Below are 13,245 nucleotides of genomic sequence, written 5' to 3' on the forward strand. Positions count from 1 at the left end.
AGGAAAAAAAATAAATAAACAGGACAAGAGGGCCATACCTAAAGAAACTTCAGTTATGCTTCCAATTAAGCAGTTAAACAGAAAAGAAAACCCAGCATCTCAGCAGGAGGGAAACAGCCCCAACCAGTGAAAAGCAAGGAGGAGATAGAGATCTGTTAAAGCAATCCGAAAATGGTCTCCGGAGAGTTAGAGGAATCCCAACCAATTGAAAGAGCAAATCTCATTGTTCAAAATTGACTGTATACAAGACATATCAAAGAAGAGTCACGATGAGAAGAACCTACCTTCACAAACTTCTGTTAATCTGACAATAAAACAGTTAAACAGACAAGGAAATCCAGTGTCACAGCAGCAGGGAACAGTGGGAACAGGGAACAGCCCCAAACAGTGAAATCTTAGGAGGCAATAGAGATCAGGAAAAAGAATTCATAAATGTTCTCAGAACAATTGGTAGAATCCAAATCAATTTAACAAGAAAATCGAAGTATTCAAAGTGTCTTGTGTACAAGGACCAGGGGAAAAAAAAAACAAGAAGAAAGGGACCTACCTCAAGATACTTAAGTAATGCTGACAAGAAAATAATTAACAGACAAGGGAATCCAGTGTCACAGCAGAAGGGATCCAGCCCCAACCAGTGAAATGTAAAGCAGAGACAGAGATCAGGAAAACCAATCTGAAAATGGTCTCAGGAGAGCTGGTGGAATAAAAAACAATTGAATGAGTAAATCTCATTATTTCAAATCAACTATATACAAGACACAGCAAAGAAAAATCACGATGAGAAGACCCTACCTACACAAACGTACATTATGCTGACAATAAAACTGTTTAAAAAGACAAGGAAATTCTGTATCACAGCAAGAAGGACCCAGCCTAAACAGTGAACTGTAAGGAGTGGATTAAAATCAGGAAAAGCAATCCAAAAATGGTCTCCGGGAAGCTGGTGGAATAAAAACCAATTGAACGAGCAAATCTCATTGTTCAAAGTCCACTGTATACAAGACACATCAAAGAAGCGTCACAATGAGAAGAACCTACCTTCACAAACTTCAGTTATCCTGACAATAAAGCAGTTAAATAGACAAGGAAATCCAGTGTCACAGCAGCCGGGAACCAGCCCCAACCAGTGAAATGTAAGGAGCGCATAGAGATCAGGAAAAACAAGCCAAAAATGATCTCAGGTAAGCTGGTGGAATAAAAACCAATTGAACGAGCAAATCTCAGTATTCAAAGTCTACTCAATACAAGGTAGAGGAAAGAAAAGACATGATGGGAATGCATTACCTTCATAAAATTATTATGCTGACAAAAAAAAAATGTTAGACAAGGAAATCCTGTGTTCCAGCAAGAAAGAACCAGCCCAAACAGTGAAATGTAAGCAAGGGATAAAGATCAGGGGGAAAAAATGGTCTCAGAAGACTTGCTGGAATGGAATCCAATTGAACCAGCAAATCTCAGTATTCAACGTCTACTATATACAAGGCACAGGAAAGAAAAGACATGATGCGAAGACCCTACCTTCACGAAATTATGTTATTCTGAAAAAAAAAAAAAAACAATTAAACAGAGAAGGAAGTCCAGGGTGGTGGCCGGAGGGAAGAAACCTCAATAACTGACAGTTGTGAAGTACACAAGCTTCAGGAACATGTATAAAAGGAAATGGAGGATGACAGCAGAAGGGAAACAGCCCCAAACAGAGAAATATAAGGAGGGGATAGAGATCAAGAAAATCATTCCTTTCATGATCTCTAAAGAGTTGGTAGAATGAAAACCAATCTAAAAAGTAAATCGAAATAGTTAAAGCCTATTGTGTACAGGCCATGGGAAAAAAATAAACAGGACAAGAGGGCCATACCTAAAGAAACTTCAGTTATGCTTCCAATTAAACAGTTAAACAGAAAAGAAAACCCAGAATCTCAGCAGTAGGGAAACAGCCCCAACCAGTGAAAAGCAAGGAGGAGATAGAGATCTGTTAAAGCAATCCGAAAATGGTCTCCGGAGAGCTTGAGGAATCCCATCCATTTGAACGAGCAAATCTCATTGTTCAAAGTTGACTGTATACAAGATACAGCAAAGAAGAGTCACGATGAGAAGAGCCTACCTTCACAAACTTAAGTAATGCTGACAAAAAACAGTTAAACAGACAAGGAAATCCAGTGTCACAGCAGTAGGGAACCATCCACAACCAGTGAAATGTAAGGAGCGGACAGAGATCAGGAAAAGCAATCCGAAAATGGTCTCAGGACAGCTGGTGGAATAAAAAAAAAATTGAACGAGCAAATCTCATTATTCAAAATCAACTGTATACAAGACACAGCAAAGAAAAGTCACTATGAGAAGACACTACCTACACAAACGTACATTATGCTGACAATAAAACTGTTTAAACTGACAAGGAAATTGTGTTTCACAGCAAGAAGAACCCAGCCTAAACAGTGAACTGTAAGAAGTGGATAAAATCAGGAAAAGCAATCGAAATAAAAAACAATTGAACGAGCTGATGTCAGTACTCAACGCCTATTCTATACAAGGCAGAGGAAAGAAAAGACAAGATGCGAGTACACTTCCTTCATAAAATTATGTTATGCTGACAAAAAAAAAAAAACCTGTTAAACAAACAAGGAAATCCTGTGTTCCAGCAAGAACAAACCAGCCCAAACAGTGAAATGTAAGCAAGGGAGAGAGATCAGGAAAAAAAAAAAACAAAAAAACAAAAATGGTCTCAGAACACTTCCTGGAATCCAAGCCAATTGAACCAGCAAATCTCAGTATTCAATGTCCACTATATGCAAAGCACAGGAAAGAAAAGACAGGATGCAAAGACCCTACCTTCACAAAATTATGTTATTCTGAGAAAAAAAAAAACAGTTAAACAGACAAGGAAGTCCAGGGTGGTGGGAGGAGGGAAAAAACCTCAATTACTGACAGGTGTGAAGTGCACAAGCTTTGGGAAAATGTATACAAGGAAATGGAGGATGACACCAGAAGGGAAACAGCCCCAAAGAGTGAAAAGTAACGAAAAGTAATCAGAAAATGATCTCAGGAGAGCTGGTGGAATCCAAACGAAGTGATTGAGCAAATCTCAGTCTTTAAAGTCTGCTCTGTACAAGACAAAGGAAAGAAAAGCCATTATGAGAAGAGCCTACCTTCACAAAATTAAATTATGCTGACAACCAAAAAGTTAAACTGACAAGGAAATCCCGTGTCACAGCAGCAGGGAACCAGCCCCAAACAGTGAAATCTTAGGAGGGGATACAGATCAGGAAAAAGAATTGGTAAATGTTCTCACAACAGTTGGTAGAATCCAAAGCAATTTAACAAGAAAATGGAAGTATTCAAAGTGTCTTGTGTACAAGGCCCAGAAAAATAAAAAAAGAAAAAACAAGATGAGAGGGACCTACCTCAAGATACTTAAGTAATGCTGACAATAAAATAATTAACAGACAAAGGAATCTAGTGTCAGAGCAGATGGAATTCAGCCTCAACCAGTGAGATGTAAAGCAGAGATAGAGATCAGGAAAAGCAGTGGGAAAATGGTCTCAGGAGAACTGGTGGAATAAAAAACAATTGAACAAGCAAATCTTATTGTTCAAAGTCGACAGTATACAAGACACATCAAAGAAGAGTCATGATGAGAACAACCTACCTTCACAAACTTCAGTTATCCTGACAATAAAACAATTAAACAGACAAGGAAATCCAGTGTCACAGCAGCAGGGAACCAGCCCCAACCAGTGCAATGTAAGAAGCAGCTAGAGCTCAGGAAAAGGAATCCAAAAATGGTCTCAGAAGAGCTGGTGGAATAAAAACCAATTGAACGAGCCAATCTAAGTATTCAACATCTACTCTATACAAGGCAGAGGAAAGAAAAGACATAATGCGAAGGCCCTACCTTCACAAACTTAAGTGATGGTGACCAAAATATCCTGGTAAACAGACAAGGAAGTCCAGTGTGGTGGCAGGAGGGAAGAAACCTCAATAACTGATAGTTGTGAAGTACACAAGCTTCAGGAACATGTATACAAGGAAATGGAGGATGACAGCAGAAGGGAAACAGCCCCAAACAGAGAAATGTAAGGAGGGGATAGAGATCAAGAAAATCATTCCTTTCATGATCTCTGAAAGGTTGGTAGAATCCAAACCAATCTAAAAAGTAAATCGAAATAGTTAAAGCCTATTGTGTAGAGGCCATAGGAAAAAAAATAAACAGGACAAGAGGGCCATACCTAAAGAAACTTCAGTTATGCTTCCAATTAAGCAGTTAAACAGAAAAGAAAACCCAGAATCTCAGCAGGAGAGAAACAGCCCCAACCAGTGAAAAGCAAGGAGGAGATAGAGATCTGTTAAAGCAATCCGAAAATGGTCTCCGGAGAGTTCAAGGAATCCCAACCAATTGAAAGAGCAAATCTCATTGTTCAAAATCGACTGTATACAAGACATATCAAAGAAGAGTCAAGATGAGAAGAACCTACCTTCACAAACTTCAGTTAACCTGACAATAAAACAGTTAAACAGGCAAGGAAATCCAATGTCACAGCAGCAGGGAACAGTTGGAACAGGGAACAGCCCCAAACAGTGAAATCTTAGGAGGCGATAGAGATCAGGAAAAGGAATTTATAAATGTTCTCAGAACAATTGGTAGAATCCAAAGCAATTTAACAAGAAAATCACAGTATTCAAAGTGTATTGTGTACAAGGACCAGAGGAAAAAAAAAAACAAACAAAAAACAAGACAAAAGGGACCTACCTCAAGATACTTAAGTAATGCTGACAATAAAATAATTAACAGATAAGGGAATCCAATTTCAGAGCAGAAGGAATCCAGCCCCAACCAGTGAAATGTAAAGCAGAGACAGAGATCAGGAAAACCAATCTGAAAATGGTCTCAGGAGAGCTGGTGGAATATAAAACAATTGAACGAGCAAGTCTCATTATTCAAAATCAACTGTATACAAGACCCAGCAAAGAAAAGTCTGAATGAGAAGACCCTACCTACACAAACGTACATTATGCTGACAATAAAACTGTTAAACTGACAAGGAAATTCTGTATCACAGAAAGAAGGACCCAGCCTATACAGTGAAAAGTAAGGAGCAGATAAAATCAGGAAAAGCAATCCGAAAATGGTATTGGGGAGCTGGTGGAATAAAAACCAATTGAACGAGCCCATCTCAGTACTCAACATCTACTCTATACAAGGCAGAGGAAAGAAAAGACATGATGTGAAGGCCCTACCTTCACAAACTTAAGTGATGTTGACCAAAAAATCCTGGTAAACAGACAAGGAAGTACAGTGTGGAGGCAGGAGGGAAGAAACCTCAATAACTGAGAGCTGTGAAGTACACAAGCTTCAGGAACATGTATACAAGGGAATGGAGGATGACAGCAGAAGGGAAACAGCCCCAAACAGAGAAATTTAAGGAGGGGATAGAGATCAAGAATATCATTCCTTTCATGATCTCTGAAGAGTTGGTCATCCAAATCAATCTAAAAAGTAAATCGTAATAGTTAAAGCCTATTGTGTACAGGCCATGGGAAAAAAAATAAACAGGACAAGAGGGCCATACCTAAAGAAACTTCAGTTATGCTTCCAATTAAACAGTTCAACAGAAAAGAAAACGCAGCATCTCAGCAGGAGGGAAACAGCCCCAACCAGTGAAAAGCAAGGAGGAGATAGAGATCTTTTAAAGTAATGCGAAAATGATCTCTTGAGAGCTCGAGGAATCCCATCCAATTGAACGAGTAAATCTCATTGTTCAAAGTCGACTGTATAAAAGACACAGCAAAGAAGAGTCACGATGAGAAGAGCATACCTTCACAAACTTAAGTAATGCTGACAATAAAACAGTTAAATAGACAAGGAAATCCAGTGTCACAGCAGCAGGGAACCAGCCCCAACCAGTGAAATGTAAGGAGCGCATAGAGATCAGGAAAAGCAATCCAAAAATACTCTCAGGGGAGCTGGTGGAATAAAAACCAATTGAACGAGCAAATCTCAGTATTCAAAGTCTACTCTATACAAGGCAGAGGAAAGAAAAGACATGATGTGAATACATTACCTTCATAAAATTATATTATGCTGACCAAAAAAAAAATGTTAAACAGACAAGGAAATCCTGTGTTCCAGCAAGAAAGAACCAGCCCAAACAGTGAAATTTAAGCAAGGGATAGAGATCAGGAAAAAAAAATGGTCTCAGAAGACTTGATGGAATGGAAACCAATTGAACCAGAAAATCTCAGTATTCAACACTACTATATACAAGGCACAGGAAAGAAAAGACACGATGCGCAGACCCTACCTTCACAAAATAATGTTATTCTGAGAAAAAAAAAAGTTAAACAGACAAGGAAGTCCAGGGTGGTGGCAGGAGGGAAAAAACCTCAATTACTGAAAGGTGTGGAGTGCACAAGCTTTGGGAAAATGTATACAAGGAAATATTTGGAGGATGACAGCAGAAGGGAAACAGCCCCAAAGAGTGAAAAGTAACGAAAAGTAATCAGAAAATGATCTCAGGAGAGCTGGTGGAATCCAAACGAAGTGATCGAGCAAATCTCAGTATTTAAAGTCTACTCTGTACAAGACACAGGGAAGAAAAACCATGATGAGAAGAGTCTACCTTCACAAAATTAAATTATGCTGACAGCCAAAATGTTAAACTGACAAGGAAATCCCGTGTCACAGCAGCAGGGAACCAACCCCAAACAGTGAAATCTTAGGAGGGGATAGAGATCAGGAAAAGCAATCCAAAAATGGTCTCAGGGGAGCTGGTGGAATAAAAACCAATTGAACCAGAAAATCGCAGTATTCAAAGTGTCTTGTGTACAAGGCCCAGGGGAAAAAAAAAAAAAACAAGACGAGAGGGACCTACCTCAAGATACTTAAGTAATGCTGACAATAAAATAATTAACAGACAAGGGAATCCAGTGTCACAGCAGAAGGGATCCAGCCCCAACCAGTGAAATGTAAAGCAGAGACAGAGATCAGGAAAACCAATCCGAAAATGGTCTCAGGAGAGCTGGTGGAATAAAAAACAATTGAACTAGCAAATCTCATTATTCAAAATCAACTGTATACAAGACCCAGCAATGAAAAGTCAGAATGAGAAGACCCTACCTACACAAACGTACATTATGCTGACAATAAAACTGTTAAACTGACAAGGAAATTCTGTATCACAGAAAGAAAGACCCAGCCTAAACAGTGAACTGTAAGGAGTAGATAAAATCAGAAAAAGCCATCTGAAAATGGTATCGGGGAGCTGGTGGAATAAAAACCAATTGAACAAGCCCATCTCAGTATTCAACATCTACTCTATGCAAGGCAGAGGAAAGAAAAGACATGATGCAAATACATTACCTTCATAAAATTATATTATGCTGACAAAAAAAATGTTAAACAGACAAGGAAATCCTGTGTTCCAGCAAGAAAGAACCAGCCCAAACAGTGAAATATAAGCCAGCGATAAAGATCTGGGGAAAAAAATGGTCTCAGAAGATTTGCTGGAATGGAAGCCAATTGAACCAGCAAATCTCAGTATTCAACGCTACTACATACAAGGCACAGGAAAGAAAAGACACGATGTGAAGACCCTACCTTCACAAAATTATGTTATTCTGAGAAAAAAAAAACAGTTAAACAGACAAGGAATTCCAGGGTGGTGGCTGGAGGGAAAAAACCTCAATTACTGACAGGTGTGGAGTGCACAAGCTTTGGGAAAATGTATACAAGGAAATGGAGGATGACAGCAGAAGGGAAACAGCCCCAAAGAGGGAAAAGTAACGAAAAGTAATCAGAAAATGGTCTCAGGAGAGCTGGTGGAATCCAAACGAAGTGATCGAGCAAATCTCAGTATTTAAAGTCTACTCTGTACAAGACACAGGGAAGAAAAACCATGATGAGAAGAGTCTACCTTCACAAAATTAAATTATGGTGACAACCAAAATGTTAAACTGACAAGGAAATCCCGTGTCACAGCAGCAGGGAACCAACCCCAAACAGTGAAATCTTAAGAGGGGATAGAGATCAGGAAAACCAATCCGAAAATGGTCTCAGAAGAGCTGGTGGAATAAAAACCAATTGAACCAGAAAATCGCAGTATTTAAAGTGTCTTGTGTACAAGGCCCAGGGGAAAAAAAAAAAACAAGACGAAAGGGATCTACCTCAAGATACTTAAGTAATGCTGACAAGAAAATAATTGACAAGGGAATCCAGTGTCAGAGCAGAAGGGATCCAGCCCCAACCAGTGAAATGTAAAGCAGAGACAGAGATCAGGAAAACCAATCCGAAAATGGTCTCAGGAGAGCTGGTGGAATAAAAAACAATTGAACTAGCAAATCTCATTATTCAAAATCAACTGTATACAAGACCCAGCAACGACAAGTCACGATGAGAAGACCCTACCTACACAAACCTACATAATGCTGACAATAAAACTGTTAAACTGACAAGGAAATTCTGTATCACAGAAAGAAGGACCCAGCCTAAACAGTGAAATGTAAGGAGTGGATAAAATCAGGAAATAGCAATCTGAAAATGGTATCGGGGAGCTGGTGGAATAAAAACCAATTGAACGAGCCCATCTCAGTACTCAACATCTACTCTATACAAGGCAGAGGAAAGAAAAGACATGATGCGAAGGCCCTACCTTCACAAACTGAAGTGATGCTGACCAAAAAAACCTGCTAAACAGACAAAAAAGTCCAGGGTGGTGGCAGGAGGGAAGAAACCTCAATAACTGACAATTGTGGATTGCACAAGCTTCAGGAAAATGTATACAAGGAAATGGAGGATGACAGCAGAAGGGAAACAGCCCCAAACAGAGAAATGTAAGGAGGGGATAGAGATCAAGAAAATCATTCCTAACATGATCTCGGAAGAGTTGGTAGAATCCAAAGAATCTAAAAAGTAAATTGAAGAATTTCAAGTCTGTTGTGTACAGGCCAAAGGAAAAAAAAATAATAAACAGGACAAGAAGACCATACCTAAAGAAACTTCAGTTATGCTTCCAATAAAACAGTTAAACAGAAAAGAAAATCCAGCATCTCAACAGGAGTGAAACAGCCCCAACCAGTGAAAAGCAAGGAGGAGATAGAGATCTGTTAAAGCAATCCGAAAATGGTCTTCAGAGAGCTGGTGGAATGCCAACCAACTGAACGAGTAAATCTCAGTATTCAAGGTCTACTCTATACAAGGCAGAGGATAGAAAAGACATGATGTGAAGGCCCTACCTTCACAAAATTATGTTATGCTGACAAAAAAACCGGTGTTAAACAGACAAGGAAGTCCAGGGTGGTGGAAAGAAACCTCAATAACTGACAGGTGTAGAGTGTACAAGCTTCAGGAACATCATGTATATAAGGAAATGGAGGATGACAGCAGAAGGGAAACATCCCCAAACCGTGAAAAGTAAGGAGGGGATAGAGATCAGGAAAAAGAATTTGTAAATGTTCTCGGAACAGTTGCTAGAATCTAAAGCAATTTAACAAGAAAATCGAAATATTCAATGTCTATTGTGTACAAGGCCCAGAAAAGAAAAACAAAATACAAAAAAAAAAGACGAGAGGGACCTATCTCAAGATCCTTAAGTAATGCTGACAATAAAATAATTAACAGACAAGGGAATCCAGTTTCAGAGCAGAAGGGATCCAGGCCCAACCAGTGAGATGTAAAGCAGAGAGAGAGATCAGGAAAAGCAATCCAAAAATGGTCTCCGGGGAGCTGGTGGAATAAAAACCAATTGAACGAGCAGATCTCAGTACTCAACGTCTATTCTATACAAGGCAGAGGAAAGAAAAGACAAGATGCGAGTACACTACCTTCATAAAATTACGTTATGCTAACAAAAAAAAAAAAACTGTTAAACAGACAAGGAAATCCTGTGTTCCAGCAAGAAAGAACCAGCCCAAACAGTGAAATGTAAGCAAGGGATAGAGATCAGGAAAAAAAAAAAAAAAACACAAATGGTCTCAGAAGACTTCCTCGAATCCAAGCCAATTGAACCAGCAAATCTTAGTATTCAACGTCCACTATATACAAACACAGGAAAGAAAAGACACGCTGCGAAGACCCTACCTTCACAAAATTATGTTATTCTGACAAAAAAACAGTTAAACAGACAAGGAAGTCCAGGGTGGTGGCAGGAGGGAAGAAACCTCAATAACTGACAGTTGTGAAGTACACAAGCTTCAGGAACATGTATACAAGGAAATGGAGGATGACAGCAGAAGGGAAACAGCCCCAAACAGAGAAATATAAGGAGGGGATAGAGATCAAGAAAATCATTCCTTTCATGATCTCTGAAGAGTTGGTAGAATCCAAACCAATCCTAAAAGTAAATCGAAATAGTTAAAGCCTATTGTGTACAGGCCACAGGAAAAAAAAAATAAACAGGACAAGAGGGCCATACCTAAAGAAACTTCAGTTATGCTTCCAATTAAACAGTTAAACAGAAAAGAAAACCTAGCATCTCAGCAGGAGGGAAACAGCCCCAACCAATGAAAAGCAAGGAGGAGATAGAGATCTGTTAAAGCAATCTGAAAATGGTCTCCCGAGAGAGCTCGTGGAATCCAAACCAATTGAACAAACAAATCTCAGTATTCAAAGTCTACTCTATACAAGGCAGAGGAAAGAAAAGACATGATGCGAAGGCCCTACCTTCACAAACTTTAGTTATGCTGACAACAGAACAGTTAAACAGAGAAGGAAATCCTGTGTCACAGCTGGAGGAATCCTGCCCCAATCAGTGAAAAGCAAGGAGGAGATAAGAGATCTGTTAAAGCAATCCGAAAATGGTCTCAGGAGAGTTGGCGAAATCCAAACCAATCCATCAAGTAAATCCAAATATTGATCAGTCCTTCAATATACAAGGAAGCAAAACGAAAAACCACGAGGAGGGGTACTTATCTGAAGACATTTATAATTTATTGGCAATAATACAGTTAAACAGGTAAATAAATCTGCTATCACAGCAGGAGGGAAACAGCCTCAACCAGTGATATGTGGGACAGGAAAGAGGTCAGGTTCCATAGGTGGTCCTAGACCAGTTGGTGGAATCCAATTTTATCCACAAGCAAATCTCACTATTGAATGCCTACTGTATACAAGGTACTGGAAAGCAAAATCAAGATAAGTAAACCCTACCTCATTAAACAGATTTTACTGGCTATAAAACAAGGAAATCCAGTGTCAAAGTAGGAGGGAGGAAACCTCAAGAACTGGCAGGTAGGGAGTGAACAGACTTCCGAAAAATGTATACAAAACACAGAGGAAAAAGAAAAGGAAAATGAGAAGGCCTTACCTCAAGACGCTTCTGATTTGTTGGAGATGAAACAGTTGAACAGAGAAACAAAGCCTATGTGACTCTCAGAGGGAGATAGCCTGAACCAGGAAGAGGCAGGGTAAAGACAGAGATCAGGAAAAGCTTCAGGGAAGGTATAACGGACCATTTGGTGACATCCAATCCAGTCCTGGAGGTGGTAACTGACATGTGGGTGGAATCCAAAGCAAAGAAGCAAATCTAAGTATTGAAGGCCTACAATATACAAGATACAGGAACAAAAACCAAGATGAGAAGTCTCTACCTCAACAAACTTAGGTTTCGCTGGCAATAAAACAGTTAAACAGACAAAGAAATCCAGTGTCATAGCTGGAGGAAATATCCTCAACAACTGACAGGTGGGAAGTGAACAGGCTTCAGGAAAATATATACAAACCACAAGAAGACAAAAAGAAAATGAGAAGCCCTTACCTCAAGAAGCTTATGTTTTGCTGGAGGTAAAACAGTTGAACAGAGAAGAAATTTCACACCTCAGGAGGGTAAACAGCCTCAACCTGTAATATATGGGGAGTGGTCAGAGATCATGAAAATCTTTCTGTAGTTGGTCCCAGACCAGGTGTTGAAATCCAATCGAATCTAACAAGCAAAGCTAACTTTTTTTTCTTTTATGTTTTTAAAATTCTTTTTTTTTAAATTAAAGCTTATCATTTACAAAACATATGCCTGGGTAATTTTTTCAACATTAATGCTTGCAAAACCTCTGTTCCAAATTTTTTCCTCCTTCCACCTACCCCTTTCCCTAGATGGCAGGTCATCCAATACATGTTAAATATGTTAAAGTATATGGTAATTCTAATATATGTATACATATTTATACACAAGAAAAATCTGATCAAGAAGGAAAAATATTGTTTTCTTGAGAAAGAATACAAAATGCAAGCAAACAACAGAAAGAGTAAAAATGCTCTGTTGTGATCCATAATCAGATTCCACAGTCTTCTCTCTGGGTGTAGATGGCTCTCTTCATCACTGAACAATTGGAACTGGGTTTTCATCAGCTCATTGTTGAAGCAAGCCATGTCCATCAGAATTGATCATCAGATAATCTTGCTGTTGCCGTGTACAATGATCTTCTGGTTCTGCTCATACCACTTAGTATCAGTTCATGTAAGTCTCTCCAGTCCTCTCTGAAATAATCCTGCCGATCCTTTCTTACAGAACAGTAATATTCCATAGCATTCATATACCATAATTTAGTCAGCTATTCTCCAGCCAATGGTCATCCACTCAGTTTTCAGTTTCTTGCCACTACAAAGAGGGCTGCCACAAACATTGGTTGCACATGTGGGTCCCTTTCCCTCCTTTATGATCTCTTTGGGATATGAGCCCAGTAGAGACACTGCTGGGTCAAAGGGTGTGCATAGTTTGATAGCAAAGCTAAGTAACGCCTAATATATATGACATTTGAAAGAGAAAAAGAAAATGAGAAGTTCATACGTCATGAAACTTATGTTTTACTGGGGAGAATGTGATTACCCAGACAAGGCTATCCAGTGTCCTCTCAGGAGGATGACAGCATGAACCAGTGATGGATATGGAGGGACAGAAATCACTAAAAAGGTCCCTAGACCTGGTAACTGACCAGTTGGTGCAGTCCAATCCAATTCAACAAGCAAATCTAAGCACTGAAGGTCTACAAGACACAAAACCCTGGAAAGAGAAAAACAAGAAGAAAAATCCCTACCTCAACAAACTTAGGTTTTATCAGGGATAAAGTAGGTAAACACAGAATAAAATTAAATATCACTACAAGAGGGAGATAGCCTCAACCTATGAGATGTGGGGAGGGGATAGAGTTCAGTAAAAACTTTCTGTAGGTGGTCCCAGACCAGTTGATGGAATCCAATCCAATCAAACAAGAAAAAGTCAGTATTGAATGCCTACTGTATACAAGGCACTGGAAAGAGAA

The 13,245-nt window shown here is 39.2% G+C and overlaps 1 long non-coding RNA gene across 1 annotated transcript; it reads right to left on the minus strand.

Moving 5' to 3' along the window:
• Positions 1 to 358: 358 nt before the first annotated feature.
• LOC127543190 (uncharacterized) lies at positions 359 to 11,941 on the minus strand. Its single transcript, XR_007949144.1, has 3 exons — positions 10,153 to 11,941; positions 4,469 to 5,317; positions 359 to 1,034 (listed from the first exon to the last, which is right to left on the minus strand). It is a non-coding gene; the product is annotated as an uncharacterized LOC127543190 (long non-coding RNA).
• Between the last annotated feature and the right edge of the window lie 1,304 nt (positions 11,942 to 13,245).

The sequence above is a fragment of the Antechinus flavipes genome, chromosome X (genome assembly GCF_016432865.1).
Source record: "Antechinus flavipes isolate AdamAnt ecotype Samford, QLD, Australia chromosome X, AdamAnt_v2, whole genome shotgun sequence".
NCBI lineage: Eukaryota > Metazoa > Chordata > Mammalia > Dasyuromorphia > Dasyuridae > Antechinus > Antechinus flavipes.